The sequence below is a fragment of the Nipponia nippon genome, unplaced genomic scaffold (assembly GCF_047370975.1).
Source record: "Nipponia nippon isolate SJK-2023a ecotype South Korea unplaced genomic scaffold, ASM4737097v1 scaffold_10, whole genome shotgun sequence".
Classification (NCBI taxonomy): domain Eukaryota; kingdom Metazoa; phylum Chordata; class Aves; order Pelecaniformes; family Threskiornithidae; genus Nipponia; species Nipponia nippon.
The window spans coordinates 3981746-4003208 of record NW_028262291.1 but is presented as its reverse complement, the minus strand read 5'-3'; the positions used below and the strand labels follow the sequence as shown (position 1 = coordinate 4003208).

The 21463-nt window shown below is 41.1% G+C and overlaps 1 long non-coding RNA gene across 1 annotated transcript in view; it reads left to right on the top strand.

Annotated features, from left to right (window-relative positions):
- The window catches only part of LOC148057037 (uncharacterized), a 274920-nt gene that overhangs the window by 178495 nt on the left and 74962 nt on the right, over window positions 1–21463 (top strand). The window contains exon 3 of the long non-coding RNA XR_015701163.1: window positions 11725–11939. This is a non-coding gene — a long non-coding RNA (uncharacterized LOC148057037). The remainder of the gene's footprint in view (window positions 1–11724; window positions 11940–21463) is intronic.

Below are 21463 nucleotides of genomic sequence, written 5' to 3'. Positions count from 1 at the left end.
GCACCAGTCTTACCTGAGAGCCCACCCTGCTTCGGGGTTGCAGCCTCACTACCTCCACACCTAAAGGTCTGCTGCTGCTGGTTTGCAGCAGGGAGGCTGTGCCCCTCTCATTCAGCCTGCGTGCCCGTCCTCCAGCAGGACTCCCACTCTGCCAAGGGGCTAAGATGGTGGAGAGGGAAAAGAGCTCAGAAAAAAAGGGGAAAAGTTGGCAGTCTCACAGCCAGCTGATGCAGAAGCAGCCCACAGAAACCATCGCAACATACGCAGTAAAAAACCACTAGTCTTAGGAGCATTCATATGATCCTCATCTTTCCTTTCCTGCTGTTCCCCCCACCCCTTGTAGCTTTTGTGTATTGCATACCGTAAGCAGGATGGGGAAGGAGCCGTGCCTATTCATTCCGTTTGCCTAAGATGTTGGGTTTCGGGTGATAATTCAGTCAGTTTGGCCACGTGCTTGGAATTTTCAGTACCATTTCTAAGTCCAAGAATTACCGTCTAGGGGTCAGTCCTCAGCCCACAGGAAGAGGACCTTTCCTTTGACTTCGTAGAGTAGCAAATCAGGTCCACAGTGATCTGCAAATCTTAAAACCTCCCTGAAATATTTTGCAGAAGCTCTGCCGTTCATCTTGCTGATGGACACACACATGCTGTCAAAGATGATGACTCAGATGCAAACCCTTCCTGAAGTGTCGTTCTCAAGAACAAATGCCTTCCCTCTCGGTAACTGATACAATATTTCTGGCTCTTCAGCTGCAATACCAGATTGCATTTGCAGTGTCACTTTGGCAGTTAAAAACCCTTGTCATAGTCATCTGCTTCGACACCAAGCGTCTAGTCCAACTGACTGTGGGCCTCTTTGTTTTCCTCGCATGCAGCCAGGATGCAGGTTTCTAGTGATGTTTGATAGTCGGGACATTTGGAGATGGAATGTAACCACTTAAAACTGTTTGGTTTGTCACTTTTGGATTTGCTACATAAGGCTCTGTTAATACAAACGGGCCTGTTTATAATACTCATCAGACAGGGGAAGAAATTCCTCTGATGTCTGTATAATGCAGCGAGCAGACTCCTTGATTATTAACATACTGATTGTGTACTCTTATTTCAGATGTTAGCTCAGCACTGGGGAAAGAGAGCTGGGGGAATAAAAAATGTAAGACGCATGACATGCTTGGGATTTGGTCTGTGAAACTGGAAAAAATATTTACACGGTTAGATCGTGTTTTTATGTCATTCTTTCCTTTTATGTAATATTTGGAGAAGCCGCTGAATTTTCAGTTCTTACCCAAATCAAGCCACACCTCTGAGCACTGGAGCAATCATTGTAGGAGAGGGAATGGGAGCAACATGTCCCCATCCTTTCTTAATCCGTTCATTGATGTACTCATTAGTGTTGGCACAGCGATCATCTGATGCATCTCATCCCTCCCCCAGCACTTCCTCAAGCTCAGCGTTTACATACGTGCTTAACTTCCAGCACAGGGGCCGGGATGCCCAAACCTCATGGCTGTGTGCTTCCCCGGCCCCGGCTCCTGTGTGCGCTCGCCAGATACAGCGACCTCTCCCACCGCGTGTAGCTACCCAGATCTTCCTTGCCAGCCCTCAATAAAAGCTGCAGAATAAGGAATCCTGCATTGCTTGACTGTGCGTGAAAATAGTCCCTCGAATAGAAGTCAGAGCAATCAACGTGCTTAATATTCTCTGGCCAGCAGTAACTGTGGTGGGTATCAGTTGCTGCCTCCTGTCACCAGTTACTTACACGTTTACCATACTTTCATTTATTAATAAGGCCTTTTCGATGCCTTAGTCATAGAAAATGCAGCAGATACTTTTTGCATTACTCACTGTTTTCATCCCTTGGGTATTATATCTTCTTTTAATTTACTGTTTGTTATTTTTGTGAAGGAACTTTCACTTTTGGTTAGTTTCAGAGCCCACCCTGGATATCCCCTGGATGGGCTGAAGTACATTAGAGATGACATTAACTAGCATTAATGTGGAAATTCAGAATCCAAATAGAACTTGTCCTGTTGCCCAACAATGAGTCATTGTCCTTTTTCTCTTTTTAGCCAGCAGCAGATTCAGAAGCTGTGAGACAGTTTCCTGCAGATAAGAGATAAATCGAAGGGAAACCTGGCAAAAAGATGATGGTCAAGCTGCAAGATATCATTTCCTCCAAAGCCCCTACATACTAATTAACCATTCCAAGCATATTTTCAACAGCATTTAGGGATTTCCTCATCAAAATAAACTTCCTCCCATGTTATCTTCATTTTTGACATCCGGTGTTACAGTCTGATATAAGAATCAGGGTTAAAAATTCCTAATATTGGGGTGGGCGGGTGTGTGTATATATGCACAGGCGCGCGCGTGCACACTCACACGATTGAAGCTTTGCCAGTATTACTTTGGAATTTTAATGCCTGATCCAAAGTCCTCTGTAGTCAGCAAGAGATTTTCTGTTAAGTTCAATAGTAGCAGGATCGAGCCTCTATCCTTCCGCATCCAGATTTTTTCATTTATGCCTTATGACTTGTTTATAACAAGCTACAGATGGGCTTGAGTCATAAAGTTCGGAGTATTCGGTTTAGAGGTTTTGCTTTGGGCCCATCCCTTTAATGTACTGCTTACTCCAGACCTGCCTTTTAAAAGGAAAATATTGTCAGAATGAAAGTGTATGTGCAATAAACAAACTTCTCATTTCCTTCCCCTCAAGTTTTTTCTTCTTTTGAAGCCGATTTCTCAACTGGACAATTAGTTTTAGGACTGCCATCGAATGCAAACTTGTCATACCTGATTTTCAATCTTTTCTGTTTCAAGTGCTATCAATTATTTTCTAACTAGATGCTCCTGTGGGATCAGCTGTCACTAAGAGCAAATTTGAACACAATGGGTTGCTTCCTATTTCCAAAAGAATCTGAAGATTGTCAAAGCTTGACAGGCAGCTCCAGTTTTAAGATGAAACAGATAAGTTAGGTTTCCCTGTTAGGCGCTTTTGAACCCAAGCAGATAAAGGAAGTATTGTTTCTAAAGAGGGGATGCCATTTATAGTGCAAATTCACTCTTATTAAGAACAAACTGCAGTTGCTTTAAACACACAGTCAACTACATTTGCACTGCAGAGCTAATAAAATACTTACGAGTCTTTGCAAATATTTCTGCAGACCCTGCACTTACAAATTTGGCTTTCATATTTTTTTTAAATGAGAGACTGAGTAAACTATTAAAAAAAATCAGTAGATGGTGTAACGTGACTGTTGTGTAGATCAGATACACGAGGTGTTGATTTTATAACCAAATTCACCGACAGTCAGCTAGAGGTTAAATTTATGTAGCTTTGTTTTTGAAGATGCCTCATATATTGTGTGCCTTGGTAATTACTTATGTATGTTGCACATGAAGATCAAGTGCCTGTTATTTTAGGCATATCGTAAGCGAGAGGTGTTACAACTTCTAGGTCTAAGGTAGCAGTAGCTTTGTTTTGTGCCGTACCACTTTTGTTTCGGGGTGGAAAGGTGCCACTGAATCATTCCTTTGTGCAAAGAAATGTGAGAGTATCATAGAATGTGCACTTAAAAAAAAAAAAAAAAAGATTATTTTGAGAGATGACACTAGATTAATGGTCCCAGGTCTGAAGTCTTCCAGTTGTCCACAGCAGAGACTCACTGTGTGTACTGGGAACACTCATTACTTACTTCAGGAAAGAGGGTAGTCCTCCCAGTCCTTTTCTGTTTGCAGAGTCAGTCTTGGCCATTTGGTTGGCTATTGGGTGCGTCAACAAAGATACCGTCCAGTGTCAGTTTTTTGCCAGGTCTGTTGTGTCCCCTCACCCACTATGAAGACGGTAAAGAACTTCTTTGCAAAGCAAGGCAAAACCCTTAATTATTCAGGTGACTGATCGAACGCCCAATGACTTCAAGAATTAGTCACATGCTAATACATCTGCTTTTGTTATAGGTATCTTGCTGAATGAAAGACTCGATATGCTACATAGGAGGTCCCGAGCTTTCAGGTGCATGTGTAAAAACTGGCCAAAAGAGTATTCCTCCTCCCTCTAAAATCTGAAACAACCATAACAGGAAACACAAAAGGAGAGCGTGGCCACTTGGGTTTGCCATTTGTAGTCAGTGTGCTATTTTAAACTTCAGTATTTTGAACATTTTCAATTAAGACCAACATCAAGGAAGAGAAAATTTCATTCAGAATCATTACAGTGGGGATAACACCAAGGAATGGTGAATGTCCTTAGACAGAGAAGAATTGTACAACCTGAGTAGAGCTGCCACCATGTTGATGGATTGTGCCCAGAGCGGATCAAAAGGAGGAATTTTGGCCACGAGGGCAATTCACACGATTTACCAATGGAGAGAAGCAATGTTATTTCCACTTGCAAAATCATAGGGCTCCATTGCCACGCTTTCACAATCACCAAATTAGAATCAGGTGTTAATTAGCACTTGTGTTTGGCAAGCTCACTTTATTGAGAACATTTGCCTTGGTCAGACTTTTGATTATTTTGGCTCTGAAACCTGGTTTACATTGATTTAATCATTAGAATACCCTCTTCTAAGGCTTTCAAGTGATGCAATTAAGTGCAAATACCACATCTCCTGCACAGCAACAGGGATCTGAACAGTTATGACAAATCCAGTAGACAGCAATAAGTGCAATTTTGTACCGTTTAACAGGGTCTAATTCTGCAGGAGAGCATCTGTCAAATATTAAAGTAATATATCTTTTGCTTGTCCATTAACATACTTCTACATTGTAATCGTTGCATATCTTTGTATCATATTAGGCGTCTTTACTGAGTTTCTAAATGAAAAATACAGTGTTTATTGTATGGGGACATGACAGTCCATACCCAATTTATAACTCCAGCCGTTTACAAAAAAATCTCAGTCTTACGATTGCATCCAGAGAGCAAATAGAGGCTGTGACACAAGTGTAATACAAGCATGTCAGCATCTACAAGAATTACTCACCCATTCTTAAGACATCTATTAATAAATAAGATATTTAGGTTATTTCCTTTTAGAAGCTGTTCATCTGCTTAGCCATGTATATTCTACTTTGCAACAGCTTTGTGGCGGCTCGAGTATTTCAGAGAACTCATTTACACGTTTTTGTCACATGCATTATTGTGCCATTTGGAACAATTTGCTAGCAATTTAAAAATACGTATTTTAATTAAATTTCTCCGTTTCTAATGATCAGTACGAGGGTACAAAAGTAAATCCACAATGATGCTTTATCTGCAGTTAAAAAAGCTTCCACCGGCTGGATGTGGCAGTGGGTAATATTCAGTGTAGTCAAGTTTTTGCTGTGAGTTGGATCAAACAGCAAATGCTGTAGTAAAATTAATAACGTTTTTACTTCTAAAACTGAGCTGGATCGTATATCGTTCATTTTTACACTGCACTGATGCTTTTGACTCGGATGGGAAGGGCTTTTGTAACCTTCCTCGCCTCGAGTAGTACCTTACTCTACAAGCATCACCAGAGCTTCTAACAGACCTACTGGCAGCACTGTCCCACTGGAGTTGAGGTGTCAGGATCCAGCACTCTGTATTTGTTATAATTTCATTCCCATATGACTGAAGAAAAACACCCTGACAAAAGGAAGTAATCTCTCTGAGGAAGGCTACATCTTTTTTTTCCCCTACTCCTTGAATAGCTTTACAATAGTGATTTTTATCAGATGAGTCATCTGCCAGGTTTTATGAATCGGTGCTCATGTTGTGGATCCATTAGGGGTTTGTACTTCTCTCCATGACAATGAAGCTGGAGGGAGTGATGAGGAGGCAGCTGCTTAGAGCAAGTAGCAGTGTCTGTCTACTCCTAAGCCTGTAGCCAAAATCAACAGTGCGTCTTTACAGTTGATCTAGGGAATGATGTTACAAAAATGGGATGTTTTTACTAATGACTTAGTCAAATACAACTGGAGCCTTTTTCCCTGAAGAAATGAAACTGATGTAATAACACAACACAGTCTCCTTATTATGTAAATCATGAGGCAGAAAGCTGAGGACGTTATTTAAAGAAAACTGAGGAAAGCTGAAGATTTGCTCAAGTAATTTCCCGTTTTTACCCCATATGAGATCTTGCAAATGGCAGGAAGGAACAGAAAAAGCAGCAAGGCTCCTAGCTTCCAAATGTGAGACAATTCTCTTCTCACAATAAGATTTTAAGCCACTGAAAACCTGGAGTTTTCTACAACAGAAGCGTGTGGACATGTTGTGAGTAAGAAAATCGAGCCAGGCTTTATCTACACATCCACTATGTTAAAAATTAAGGAATAATGTAGGTTGCCACTTGTGATTGGATTTTGGAGGCATAAATTTGATAAAGTGCTTAAAGACACACTCTGGTTTTGAGCCCAGGAGATCTCTCTAGCTTGCAGATAGAAATTTCCTTGTTTTTACACTAACTGAAACTTGGATGCAGTAGAAAAGATGGGAAGAACGAACTAGAATGTCTTCTGGAATTTTTGGCTGATTGTGCAGGATTCATCTTTACTTCATCTAAAGTTTGTGGTCAAAGTTTTGGCTTATTTTATTCAAGTCATTTGGGATCATGATGTATTTTTGTAAAATTTTTCTCCCACAATTTGATTTTTCTATGTCATTCAAAAGGTACCATCCACATATGAATGTAAAGCTTCAGAGGCTGCTGCCTGTGGATGAAGAAAAATGAACGTTCAGCACTCAGCAAAGCCAGGCCAATGCCCTGTCACAAAAAAATCTCAATAGCTTTACTCTTCTGGCACAACAGGGTTTTGCTAAGTAGATAAAGCAGATCTATGCAAGAGACAACATTTCTGAGGGCATGACTCAGACATGAAGGTCTCTGGGGAGTGCCGACTATCACAGCGCTCACTGTCCTCAGCTTGACTGTCAAGGCCCATCCTTTTACATTTCATATTCTGCAGAGAAAGAGATGTCGCAGGTCTTAGTGCATCACTGCTTGGTGCACTACTGACAGAGCTCAAATACTTCAGAGATGAGTGCGTATAAGCATTTACATAAATGAGAACAGAGAAGAGTTAATTTAAGAATTGGAGGTTTACTATGTGCTCACATGGTGCAGACAACCCATTATGCTGCTCTACATTTATTGCCCCACTGAATTTGCAGAGGATGCTCTGTGGCTCATTGTTTGTGGCTTAGGTATTGGTCAAGACATTGACAACTTTCACCAACTTCAGTCCAGTGTGACTTTTCTCATAGGAGAACATAATTTTGCACCTTAACAGTCTGCCTTTTTCCATATTTCTGATTTATTTTCATTCTTCCTTCTCCTAATATAGCACTGTGAACCTCTTCTTTGGGGACCAGGGACTTCCAATGCATATAAGAAAACTGCTAATATGAAAGAAAGCCATGGGTAGAAATCAAGAACCATGACTACAACTAGTTAAATATTCCTGTATAGTAGAGAAGCAGGAATTTTCATTCTGCACTTAAAAATCCAAAGACTTCACTTACCTTATCAAAGACAGCAAATTATTCACATATTCTCACTTTCGCTGCCCTTGCCCTAGCAATACGCTTAGGGCTCCAGGTGACAACCTCTGCTGAATCTCACTGGGGCAGCAGAAGGGGTTAGCCGTGCCTCTAGAAAAGCACGAGGATCAAATCTGTCTTAGATCCTCTGGTACTGTTGTTTATAGCACAGTGTTTTCAAACAAAATTGGTGAAAGCTAGAGACAGGACAAGGAGGTCATGGTGATACCCTCTAGCACAGAGACGGAGCAAATAGCTGGCAGCGATAATGCCTTAAACCCTTGCTGTTAGCTCCAGCAGGATTCATCTGCCAGAGCCTTCAGTTTTTATAATTTTGCACCTTTTTCAGTATTTGCTTGCTGGTATTGCTGGTTAAATGGCATCTGCGTTCCTAATAGCTGTAGGCTGCAGCGTGCGTAATATTCCACTGGTTTAAACACAATTCCATGTAAAACACACAACACCTTTTTCACAGGTTTACAGGCACCCATATAAATACACAGTACAGAGGCTCAAACGTTACTGTAGTCAAAGTCTATGAGATGTATGTATGTTTTGCACCTTCTAATCCTACACCCTTCATTTAATAGCAAGGCATTAATTCTAAGACTACATGAAAATTTTCTTCCTGGCTATGTGAAGATTCACTTGCATAAACAGAATGTTTGCGTACTGAAAGGCACCATCACCTGCAGATATATGGTATTTCCTTCATAAACCTTAGTGCTAGCCTTTGCTATTAGGGTATTTCAATCTTTTCACCTCTGATGAGCCTAATCAGTAGGGTCAGTGTTTCCACTTATGTACATCTTTATTCTTGAATGTTTGTGTGGATTGCAATTAAGGTGTAAGGCAAGGAGGGCATTGGGGCTTTCTGGGATAGAGCGGGGCTTTTCAGACATTACTTGATCGGCTATAACATAGACCAGGTTAGCAACCTTAATGAAATAATGATTTGCTGAAGACAGCAAAGTCTTTCTTCCCGTGGATGCAAAATCCTTCCTCTGTGTTGATGGGATCTGGGTTCAAGCAAGAACTTACTATTTCTGAAATATGGAATGCATTTGCTCTTGGAACACATGTCCTTTTTATGCCCCTTGGTTCATGAGCTGGTTGCAAAGCTACAAATTTGCTATAAAATTCCTTTCAAGGTGCAGTGCTGCTAGAAATTTGTAGAATAATAGAGATCCTTTCATCCTTTGTATTTAAACATGCAATTTGCTTTAACAGGATCTGATCAACCATTAAAACCCACTCCGTGTTTTATGTGTTTAACAAAAAACATACTTGCACAAGTAAAATAGACTGCATGCAAGGCTACAATATACCTATTTATGTTTAACATAAAACAAGGTCTTGCAGAACTCCTTTCGTCCCGAGGGGTTTAACAGCTCTGTCCCAACACCACTAGTGGAAGGTCAAGCCCTTGGAAGGAAAACTGCAGCACAACACACTGCTGACCTAACACGGTTGTTTGTTAGGGCATTGGGTTGGCAGTCCCAAAGTGAGGGTTCAGCCCCTGCAAGAGGGATGCTCCATCACAGTACTTAAGTCAAAATATATCTGTGATCCACTCCAGTCATCATCTCTCCAAGAATGCCAGCATTTTGCAACAGGAACTGTTTGGTCAGACAGTGGCTAGTCAAGGGGTCAGTTCGAGGGGTCTCACTCTTAGCTGAAATGCTGAGGTGCTACTGGAGTGTGAATCTTAACCAGGAGGGAAGCTTTAAACCCCAGAAAGTTTTAAAGTCCAGGAGAGGATGCTAGCTTTTCAGAAACATTTGCATGGAGTCCGTAATGTCGAGTGTCTCTAATGTTGCTAATATGACACTGAGAAGAAAGAAGTTCTCAGTGTTCAAGGTCTGTCTGAAAGACATGCAATAAAATTGAAGATTGGCTAACTCTTTCCTTTTTAAAGTTGATTAGTCATAGAATTACAGGTTTTGCCATTTTTTTCAACGAAGGGCAAAATGCAAGTTTTCATGTAGTCCTGTTCATTTACTCAGATATGCAAAGCTTTGTTTTCTTGAAGGCATCAAGCAGGCATCAAGCAACAAGGGAGAATATTTTGGCTTGTAGTTCAAAGGCCTTTTCACAGGTAGCACTTCTCTCAAAAGCTCATTCACTTAGCTTTTCTCAAGATCATTTTTTCCCAGTGTTTCTTTCAGCTTTGTGTTTAGCTTTTTTTTTGTCCTTAATTCTCGATTGTTTTCTCTTGCCTTTTTTTTTCTTTTCCAAAACAACAAAAACCCAATAACAACTAAATCTACTCAACTAACCAGTCCATATGTGTGGATTGGAGGCCCCATGGTTTCAACTGTGAGGTCCTGTGAAGTTATTTACAGAGCACCAGAAGGACATCATAAACATAAGCATTAGTGGAAAGCCAAGAAATTAATTGCAAGAGATACTTCAAAGACATTTTCAAACTTTGGAACTAAGAACTGATAACTTATTTGATATCTTGTCCTCTGAATTTCTCTAGGAATTTTGTTTTCCTTGCTGACATTAACATTCTAGAATGAAAGCATTAAAATTGATTTTTATTTTGGAAATACAAATATCCAAAAAGCAATTTTTATTTTGAAGATTCTTCTGTGCGATGCATTTGTCATATCAGAGCTGAAGATGAAAATTAAAAAGACTTATCAAAACTAAGAGCTACATTTTGATAACATTTCCATCCTTTTAAGTAATGGATGTTGTTTACTAAAGGTTTTATGCATTCTTTCAAGGAAAAGCAGAGTTTAATTATTTTTGTCTTTGAAATATGTCGTGACCGTGAACACGCCAACCTTTCCTATCCGTTCAATGGATATAGCCAGGACTGCAACTCATTGAGTCACTGCAATTTTTAAGATAATAGTAAAAAAACCCAAACTCTTGTTTTTTACAAATATATATATATATTTAATGCTAAGGATTACATCTGTGTAAGTAGTTTTAAGAGAATATTTTACCATGGTTGCCACAAAAAATAGCACATACCATATTTGTTGTCTTGTTCTTTTTCAAAGCCCAAATCTTTTGACTGACCAAATGATCCCAAGACCTCTAAAATATTCTGTGATCTTTCTAATTGGATACACTGATGTCTGCTGGAAAACAGATGTGATCAACTGCAGTCATCTGTGAAGCTGAAACAAAATGCAGCATGTTTTCTTCAGGAAAACTTTATCAGTAACTCTACCTCCTTCCAAGGCATAGATGTAATCCATAAATAAAGGAGTTGCCATTTGATGAGAAGGAGGAAATTCTATCTTAGTCAATGACAGGGAAAGTGAAATGTGGTCACCCAGAGTTCCTGCAATTCAAAGCCAACTCATGCCCATTTTAATTATTATGATGTGTGTTCCCGTTCAACTTTAATAGGACTGCTTGTACGAGTAAAGGGTCTCAATTGCAAGGGTCACGTTTGCTTCACTTTTTTCATCTCTAGTTTAGAGTTAGGAAACCTCAGAAAGGACAAGGATCCTTTGAGAGAGCCATCTGTTCATCTGCCTCTGCCTCCCCCAGGAAAGATTAGCGCAAAGCCAGGGTGGTCAGCTGGGGAAGACCCCTGGATAGCGACTGAGTGGAAGGGGGAGTAGGCCTCATATCGTCTTAAGAAGCTGTGGGACTCAAAGCCAAAGCACAAGGTGTTTTTAGAGAGGACTGGATTAGTGTAAGACTGGATGGCAGAAACCACCACAGACCCACAGGAAACCAGTGACGCCAGACAGATCAGTCGAGGAGGTGACTGCAACAACTGTTACATTTTCATGTATTTTATTACTTGTAATTTTAGCTTTAATATCACCACAGGTTTTTCCATCTCAGCGTAATATTAGAAAGCAAAAATTTCACATAGCGAGGGAAGGTGGAGTCAGGAACACAGATCTACAAAGGGCTGGGAAGCAGATTCATGGTTGAGTAACTTGTTTTTGAGGACTGCAGGATTGGTAAGGATGGAGACTGCAGATGCTAATTATGTTGATTAGTGGAGGATTTGGTACCTTCAAGAAGTTTAAAGAGTTTTGTTTTTTTTCCAAGCTCTTTAGACTCTAGATGCATTGAGATAGTCTGAGGCTTTGGCAATCATGATGGAGTTGCACTTGGGCCTCACCTCTGCTTTATGTGTAAATAGTGAAGTTATCCACATGTAAGCTATCTTCTGTGTTACAATGACTTCTCTTTGGAAAACATTGTGTTTCAATCAGCCGCTCTTTATCTTTGGGCAGGGTGAGGTCTGTCTCGGAGAGCCCAGCCCCACAGCAGCGGAGGGAGGCCATGCTGCTGACTCCTGCAGGGACTCCTCCTGGGGACGCTGACATTGGGAACCACTGTGCTGCCTCTGTTCCCAGGTAGGATTTCAGCCCATTAAGAGGACTGGCCCAGCTCCCGCCCCTATTGTTTTAATCTGCTTGAAAACTCAGACGTCGATAAAACCATTAAGGTAGGTGACATCTTCAGACATTATTTACCTGTGAGGGTTGAGGCATGTCTTGCTTTTATGTGAAAATCAGACTCCTGATGCCAGCATTTGGCTTTGGGAGCTGTGATTATAGTGAGGGACCTAGAATACGTGTGCTTTTATCTTGTTACTTTTTAGTACAAAGCTCTTGCAGATATCTAGCATACATAAATAAAATGTTTCAGTATGAATTTATAATTAGTTTTATTCACAGCAGTAAGGTCAATAATCAAACTGAAATCAAAGCCCAGTAAGAATTTGACTTTAGACTGTCATTCTTAGCCATCGCAAAGCTCATTTGGAATAAATTAAAAATTATAATAATAAATTAATGAAATAATACTGTATCTTTTCAGAGGACACAGGCTCCCAGTTTCTATGAAAACTGCTCTGCAGCCAGCTGCTTCTGCAGCTGACATTTGCTTATTGAGCCAAATCCATATCTCAGGGCAGACCAGAGGGAATGTGTCTATTCTGGTTCCTGAGAAACAAAGCAGACGAGGGCTATTTCTAGTGGCCTTTCAGGTCCAGTGTGGGTGGCTGAGAACTTTGAATCAAAGTCCTCCCTTTCAAAACTGAACCCAGTGATATGAATTTTGAACAGGGCTCACAGACTTAAATCCAGTAAAGGAGGACGCTGAGACAGTTTTCGATGAAACAAGTAACTTCTCCACTTCTTGGAATGACAGTATTATCTTCAAGAAATGGGAAAAGCAATAAATAAGAAACAAACTCAGAAGAATTAATTTAAATATTAGAGAGCACTAAAATCTAGGAAAAATGTCCCGGCTTGTTTTCTTCAAAACATTTTGATAGACTTCTGATAAACTAGGAAACACAAAAAAAGCTGTCAGCTTGGGCCAACAAACAAAAAAAAAGCTGGCAGATGTGTGGAATGCTTGCTGTTTTTTGGGTTTTTTTGCAAAGTTATACAATAAAATCCAGCCAGTGTACGTGACCATGATATGGGGAAGGAAGGAAGGCAGGGAAGAAGGTTAAAGACTTTCAAACCTGGGTGCTTGATTCTAGGTATCTAAATCTGCATTTCTTATACAAATTTTTTGAGGTGCTAATACATCTCAGAACTTTCCTCCAAATCATTTAAGGTTGAATTTGTCTTCTTAAGATGATGTTATCCCTTGTTCTTTATTCAGTGAAGGGAAGCATCTATAAACCATTTCTTTTTTGAATGGCTTTATTTCTGAATCCTTGCTTACTCTAAATAAGATCTGAAATGGTTTCTCCTGAACATTAGAGGATGAAGGAGTAGAGGGTACATTGTGTTTCTAAAAGGCAGTCTAATGATAAATTTTGATACGTATTTTTAATGCTAAAAGTGATATTGTGTTCCAGTTTTAAAGCATTTTAAAACTGTATGCAGTCTGCAAAGGAAGACAGGGAAGCTGGTAGGTATTTCATTTTTTATCAAAGACTAGCCATTCATAAATTGCTGAACAATGGCAACTGCATGCAGGGGTAGCGCCTGGACTTAGAGTGAACCATAGCATTTCATAAACTTGTAGAGCTAGCTACCATTGGGAGTCTGCATCACTGAGTATTTGCTCACTTAAACCCCAGGGTAGAGGAGAAATTTTCATGGAGCTTATAGTGATTTATAATGGGAAGCATAGGCTTTTTCATAGACATTGTTCTCAGTGACAGTGTAAAGAAAGAGAGCACTAAATCTCTTCTCATCATAACTAATGATTAAGTCAGCAGCTTTTTTGGCGAATACAGAATGCCCTTCTACAAAAACAAAGTATTCTATTGTGATGTATTACATTTAAAAAACCCATAAGTATCCCATAAGGCTATTGCAATATTTTTAACTAGATCTTCCCTCTTTGTCACCATATTGAAATAAATGGAATGTGTCAGACTGAGTAATGCTCTTTCAATAAGTTTTTAGGAGCTCACTTAGAAGTTTGGCAAAATATAAAGAAACGAGGCAAACTTTCTCAGGATCCTCTATGGCCTGAATGAAAGATCGGTCCATTAAGGAGAAAAGCTTATGCTGATGCTGACACTAATAAATGGGACAGGGAAGGATATTCCTGCTTAGTTTGGGCTACCTTGCTCCAAGTTTGCTGCCTCAAGTTGCCCTGTGAAATAAATCAGCCAGCTGAAGATGATTCATTGCATTACAAAGTTCCCATCAATATAATGGGGAAATCAGTTTTGTGTAAGTGTTCAAATGTGAAACGACCCTCAACTATTAGGAGTCAAAGGGCCAGCAGTCACTGAAAAATTAACTCCCCTGCACCCGCCGTTCAGACCTGGATTTGAACTATGGCATTAGGAATGCCTCTTCCTTCAGAAGGTACTTCTGTTATTCAGTCTGGATACTGAACTTGCTTTAGCATCGCACATTATTTGGAAGAAAATATCATTATTTTGTTAGGCTGTTCCTTCTCCAGTGCTTTCATTTCAGATGCAATCTTGGCCTTGTTGAAGGCAGTGATAACACTCCTACAGCCATCACCAGGGCCAGGCTTTTACTCTCTGTTTTGATGCTTGAGGCAAATTCTTAGAAGGTGGACCTTTAGAGTTAGATCTAGCTTGGATTTTAAGTTCCTCTTGTAGGGAATATAAATACATCCTCTTTTATAAATATGTTCCCTAAAATATTTTATACATCAAAACATTTACAAAAATACCTCCTCAGTGCTTCTCAGATGGGAAAAATTGCAGTAGAAATTGTGGACAATATGAAAGAATTGTGTTTAACCATGATGCTGTCCCTCAGTAATGGTCAGACTTTAGCACTCCATTGATCTCCATGTTGCAAGTGCTGTAGTTTAATACCATCTGTCTTTCATTCTTTAGAAAAAAAAACAGATTAATGAGAACCCCTTTTCAAGAGATTCTCCTCTTGTGACACTGATCCTACAGTGTGTTCTTATATTAGATAGCTTAAACATTTCTGAAATGTTTGGAAATCTTGCCTAGTTAGTCCTTTTTTTCGTCTCTCTAATACAGACTTTCCTGGGTATCACGTCTGGAATCCTAGCCTCAATTCACAAAAGTTACGGTTGGATAAAGTGGGCCCTCCTCAGACTTAAGAATCCTTCAGCTTTCCTTCCCCCCACCCCTTTGCCTCACAAAGGTCCTAGTCAAGAGTGGGATAGAAGGAAATCCCATTAGAGCCTAATAATGCTGCTTCTTTCCAGAGGGAGTCACTAGAAAGTAATTTATTTCTTCAGCGTGCAACTGGAGGTACTCATTTGTCAAAGGCTTGTGCATGCTGCTGCCATGGCCTTCGTTATCCCAGGAACAAGGGACTGAGGTTGTGACCCAAAAAGCCTATTTCTACTGCCAGGCTAGCCCTGTTTGTTCCTTACTAGCTCACACATCACATGCAGGCCTACTGGACATATAGGGCTGTGCTCATAGCTGGAATTTGTACAGTTTGTACATGGTATGAAAAGCCACAATTCTGCTGCCTTCCCATATTAGCACCAATAAGACACTACAGGCGAGAGTACCGCTATCAGCTGCATTTCTTCATCTCCTGAGCCATGGGCAGCTCTAATTTTCAGACATGCTTTCCCTTTTTCCCCTCCCTGCTTTTCTCTATTGTTATGTCTTTCCCATCAAGGGAATTCGCCCTCAAGTTCAGATCACACACACTTAGGAGACGCGGTGGAGAATCAGCCCTTTGTGAGCGTGTGAAGGATGCTTTCCTTGACCTGTCAGAGAACATATTTTACTTGATGAGAAAGAATGCTGGGCCAGATTCCTCCCTACTGTAAGCAGGCTGCTAGAAGTGGACTTGCATTAGGGCTGAGCATGGCCTGCTTTGGTTGGCGGAACGTCTCCGAAGCAGATGACACTGTTTACAATGTATTGGCTGCTTTTAGTGCTCTTTTAAGTGATGGTGGGTGTTCATACCAAACAATGCAAATAGGAAGTCATTTGTTTGTGAGTGCCTAATCCTGAAGCCCTTATTTGGTGTTTACTGAAATTAAATTCAGCCTTTACTTAGATAAACTCTAGTTGAATTCACAAGGAGTTTGCCACAGTGAGGACAAGAAGAGGACTGTGGGAGCGTGCCGCTTGTTTTTGGCCAAAGCACAAAGATGCTTTACGTTAAAAACACATACTGAAGAAAATAGAGGCACACACAATTACTGCCTATATGCATGGGGCACTGTACGTGTGCACACGAACACAATTGCACACTAATCTAATCAATACATTCATTTCTTATTAGAACATAATTACACATCCCAGGAGGCTGGAACAGAAAAGTCCCATTAACCCCTCATGCCCTTTTCAGCTTTCCTCTGCCTTTCCATCTAACAGACCTCTGTGTCACTCCACTCATTAGCAGTTACTGTCTATGACATTGTTACATAAATAAGGATGTCGACCTGTCAGAATGGGTCACCCAATTCAAGGGTGATGATAAATATCTGTCCCTCTGAATTAGGCCAAAGACACCAGAGTACAGGACAGCTACTGTTGATTATTGGATAGTTAATGTATAGAGGACAAAAGGTGCTGAAGCCTGGTCACTTTTTGGATCATTAATATGGATTTAGGCCTATTGTTAAAAAAAAAAGCACACGCACACAAAAAACTAGGTTAGCAAGAACATTCATAACTTTCAGTTTGGGACAGAACGTATAGATGGCGGGGAGATTCGGGGTGTTGAAGGTGTGGCTTTTACAGGAAATTGATGGTGCTTTTAGACAAGCAAACAAAATATTTTGGGGTCAGGCTGAAAAAGGTTTGTGCTCCCCCATGCTTACAAATGCTATGTAAGTAAAAGGCACAGTGGATGCCTTTAAATAAGCTGAAATGACTCCAGGAAGGGGAATATGCAGTAAAGCAGTAGTCAGTTCAGAAGCAGCTAGAGAGCTGCTGCTGAGGCATATCGCATGGTTTGTACTGAAAACCATCAATTATTGCCAAGACTCTTTTCTGAAACTCTGCTTTATTTTCAAAACACCTTCTTCTACTTAAATAATGAAAGGACTGGAGAGTATCTGTAACCCCAGTGCATTCATTTGGTGATTACTATCTTCTTGCATTAGTGACAGATTATTCCTTGCAGGTAGCACTTAAGTGTGATGCAACACGCTGCTTTGATTTTAATAGCAGATAATGTAAAAATATCAAGGCAGTTTTGTAGACAGAGGCTCTTGCCATTCCAAATAAGAATGAATTAAGACCCTTTTCCAAAAGACTCAATGCTGTAACTCACTGAAAATGTTAAGTGCTGGGCAGGAACATCCCGGAGGATTTATCTAGAAGTCTAATCTTTGCACCCACAACTTTCCCTGAATTGAGTGTCCCACAGGATCAGACTGTCATATCACTGTCTAGAATTTATTACAGCAGTTTGCTCTGCATGGAAGATCCAGTCTGGTAGGGAGCTAAGTGTCCTGTAAAGAAGTCGGTGTTAAGTACAGCATGTCTTTGCAGAGTCTGGCCCCTCCGTTAGTTTTACTCCACTCGTCCCTACCTCTGTGAGTTGTTACATCCTTTACAGTCCTGCCGCTGAGCTATGAGAGATGTGGCTACAGCGTTCCTCTAGAGCAAGGCTCTGCCAGACGATGATACCGACACGTGTGCCAATTCAGTAGTGCAAGGCAGCTGTAATTCGCTCCGTGTTTCCCTCTTCCCAATTTCCTCCACCCTCAGGGAAGCAACTGTTGCAAGGAGTATCCCTGTTTTCCTGGCACACTGGCGTATGGAAAAGTTCTGCTAGTTGTTGTAGCCAGAAATCTCAGTCTCGCTGGTGGTGCCAGACAGCATCTTTTCAGCACAGGAGGATCAACAAGTCAACTCTAGTTCGCTGAGACACCGCACCAGTCCTGAAGTGCTGATTTGAGTAGGGACTGTGAGTGCTGGCTTAGTGGAGTGCATTCACATCTTTATCCAAGTTCAGCTACGCAGATCTGGAAAAAGAAAATGCAGGCTGATCAGAAATAGGGATACCTACAGCTCCTGAATTGCCCTTGCTGGGGTGAGACTCAAGCGACTTGACGGACAAACTCTGGAGCTGGTTTACGGGGGCAGGTTTATATCCTCAGTGGAAGAGACCCAGAAGAGAATGCCTGATGTATCCTGTACATGAACTGTATAGCAGCAAAGGATATCGAAAAGATTGAGAAACACACTGTTCCCAAATCTATTTTTTCCCATTCAAACTGCAGTCACACATACCATTTTATTTAACTGCACTAGATTGTACTATTTTGTGATTATTATTGGTAAGATTCATACTCCTCCATGAAATCAATTTTTAGAATTAATTTTCCAGAACAGATTTGTCTGTGCATGAATCTGCAGATGTGTTTCTGCTGGAATATACAACATTTTTTCTACAGACTGAAGCCTTTGGGGTCCGAAAGTTGTAATAAATAGAGAGTCAGCCTTTTTGCATCATTATAACAACTAACATTTTAAGATGTTTTGGTCTGGGGTTTCCTCAATGTATTTTCTAATATGCGTTGAAGGTGATGTTATAGGAAAGACGTGGTTATTGCATGGCTTGGAAGTGCGCAGTGTAGTAAGGTTACTTGCTAATGCCTCTATTTCTTAAAGGCATAGACCTGTCAGTGTTCTGACTGATATCATCAGACATCCTCAGATATCAACACCTCTTCCATATAACGACAGATTGTATAGTCCATAGGGAATATGTAAAAACCATAATTCAGAAAAATACACTAAATTACATTACTTCTTTCTATTTGATTTTTTCCTAAATATTTCACAGGACCAGCATGCCTGTATTAGCTCGATGCCTATCAGAAACCAGGGGGAACCACATCAAAATACAAGTTAAAAAATGAAAATATCTTTCTTTCCTTTTTAAGGTTGATTGTAAAAAGCCTTGTGCATACACACATCCTACATTTATAAAAATAATTCCTAACACCCTCTAAAAAAGTCTAATCATAATATCTCAAATATGTGGCTAATATATATGGGATTATTTTGCAGCAGTGGGTTAAGCATATTGCTGGCAAAGAACTCCAGGACACGATGGTATAAATTCACAGAAATAGTGCTTGCTAATGCAGTAAATGACGACAGCTGCTGTAGCTGCTGAACTAAAAGGGAGCTCTATCCAAGAATAATGAATATTTCCCATTGCATTTCAGAAGTGCATGCTTTGCACATGTGAGTTTGGGTCATAACTCAGTCAGCCCTATGTATCCCTCCATTTACTGCATGGTAACATTTAGATGAAATAATTCAAGGTCTGAAATTAATTGCGCACATACTCAGCGTGAGAATTCCAGCAAGGCAGCCCCTGGTAGCCAGGTCCTTGGCGCAGTCGTGGGCCAGGTACCGCCTGGTCAGCGCAGAGCCCCTTGCAATGCCTGGCTGACCCCAGCCTGCTGAAGGCAATGGCACTCCTGCCGTAAACTGCCAGGGCTAGAAAGCCATTCGGCTTCCTATTGCAGCCCGGTAACAATCTGCCCGTTTGTGCCGGTGGTTTTTGTGCTGTGACTACCTTTCCAACAGGAACTGGACTGAGATCACTGGCTTATTCCAGTCTCGCCACTGAAAGGCTGCCTGTTTATTAAAACCATACTCTCTGTGAAATGCATCTTTGTCTATGAAATGGCATGGCCATTACATAATGTTTGTGATTTATGGTCGTCAGATAGCGTGTTTGCAGTAGGCAAAGCAGTAGGCCTTGAGGGATCAGGATTTGTTAGCCCAAGGCTGTCCATCTCCAGGTGCTTTCATGCTTGCTTGCTTCACTAAAACATAATAATCGATGGGACTTAGCTTCTTGAAGAGTGAACAGCACTATTTCTACCATTGGATGAGGCAAGCCCAAACCAGCAGCTACAGCGTAAAACATATCAGAAGCATTTGGAGCACCTGGACACCTGTCAGGGTGATGTGGAAAGCTACCTGGCTTATCTCGAGAGCTCGGGTATCGGTAGCAGTCTAGCTGTGGTAGGATGGAGCACCACGAACATTAATTTACCCAACCGAGAAGTGCTTGAGGCTGTGGTTCCACAAACATTTTTCTCTGTGGCAATTTTGGCTCCCACAGGTCATGGTGCCACCACCCAGGGCCGTTTGTGGCAGTCCCTACACTGCCCTCTTTGTCCTGCACGGAGGGGTGGCAGGAGCATGGGAGCAGGCAGCAGCAAGCCAGAGTGGTCATCGCCTGCTGACGCTGACTCTGTGTCCTGGAGAAATGTGTGTGTAACCACAACCCGAGGGGCAGGATGAATAAGTTTATGTGGAAGCCTGTGACTAAATCATTCTGGAAAATAGGCTCTAGGCTCTTTTGAAAATGTTACACATCGCTCGTAGAGACTAGATGTCTAGAAGTAAAGGCAAAAGGCCATTTAGTTTATTCCTTTAACTGCATAGCGTCGTGTATAAAAGAAATGACCAGCACAGCTGCTGTTAGCTGGAAGACGTGAACTCTCTCAGCAAGTAATTGATGGCCATAAAGATTACACTGCCTTCTCCAAAGTGGTTCCTGGTGTTAATCTAATCAGTGCCTAGTACAGTAGCTGTTGATCTGTGCCAAGAACCTCTCTCTTCTATTACCTGGGTTAAGCCTGTTCCCTAGATGCAAAAGTAACATTTGATAAGTATTGAAGCCGAATCAAAATACGAAAAAGTGGGTATCTGTTACAGGGAGTTAGGAAAGAGGTCTGTTGTGTCTGTTGTATCAGTTTATCTGAAAATTCTGGCAGTGAAATGTTCCTTGCTCGTTTAATTGTGTGTTATCAAAGGGTGTGTGCAATGTCTGAGAGCAGCAAACAAAGCTGAATTCCTGTGAGTAAATTATCCACCGTGAATTACTCAACAGCTCCATACCAGTCAAGTTACAAATACTAGTATACATTGGCATGCATGTTACCAGTGTGGTATCAGCTGATGTTGTTAAGGTGTGATGCAATAAATTGCCTAAATGATTCCATGTACAATTATGTGGTAAGTGTGCAAGACCCTCTCTGCCTCCTACGGGTGCCCACACAGCTCCATGCGTTACACCTTGAAAACATTCATTTGCAAGTTTGTCCCTAAGTGGTACGATGCAAAAACTTCCACTCTTGCACTAAATCCTTGTAAATTAGGTACGGAAGAAAGCAAAGACCTCCTTCCTCCTACAGTCAGTTTGGCAAAGGCAGGTGACAAGAGGCTGATACTTATTAGCCTTTTTATAACACTAAATCTGCCATTCATCACGGTCCCTGTGACAGGAAGGTTATTTGTCCGCCTGACCTAACTCCAGGACTGTGCCAGCAAGTGTGTCTTGGGCAGGCATGGCCGTGCACTGCGGCGGTTATGCTGGCTGGCCTTGAACACGGCCAGCAGTATCAGTCAGGAGTTACTTCGCAAGCTGTCTTTTACCAAAAAAAGCAAGCCAAACTGTTGACAGAGAGATGCCGAAGCCTTTGTAATGCCTACAGCCAAGCGTGCCCCACGCTGTGATCTCGTCAGATGTCATGTGCTAACTCGGTACTTCATGGAGGGCTTTTATAGTGCGTATGGGAGGTGCTGTTGGTGAA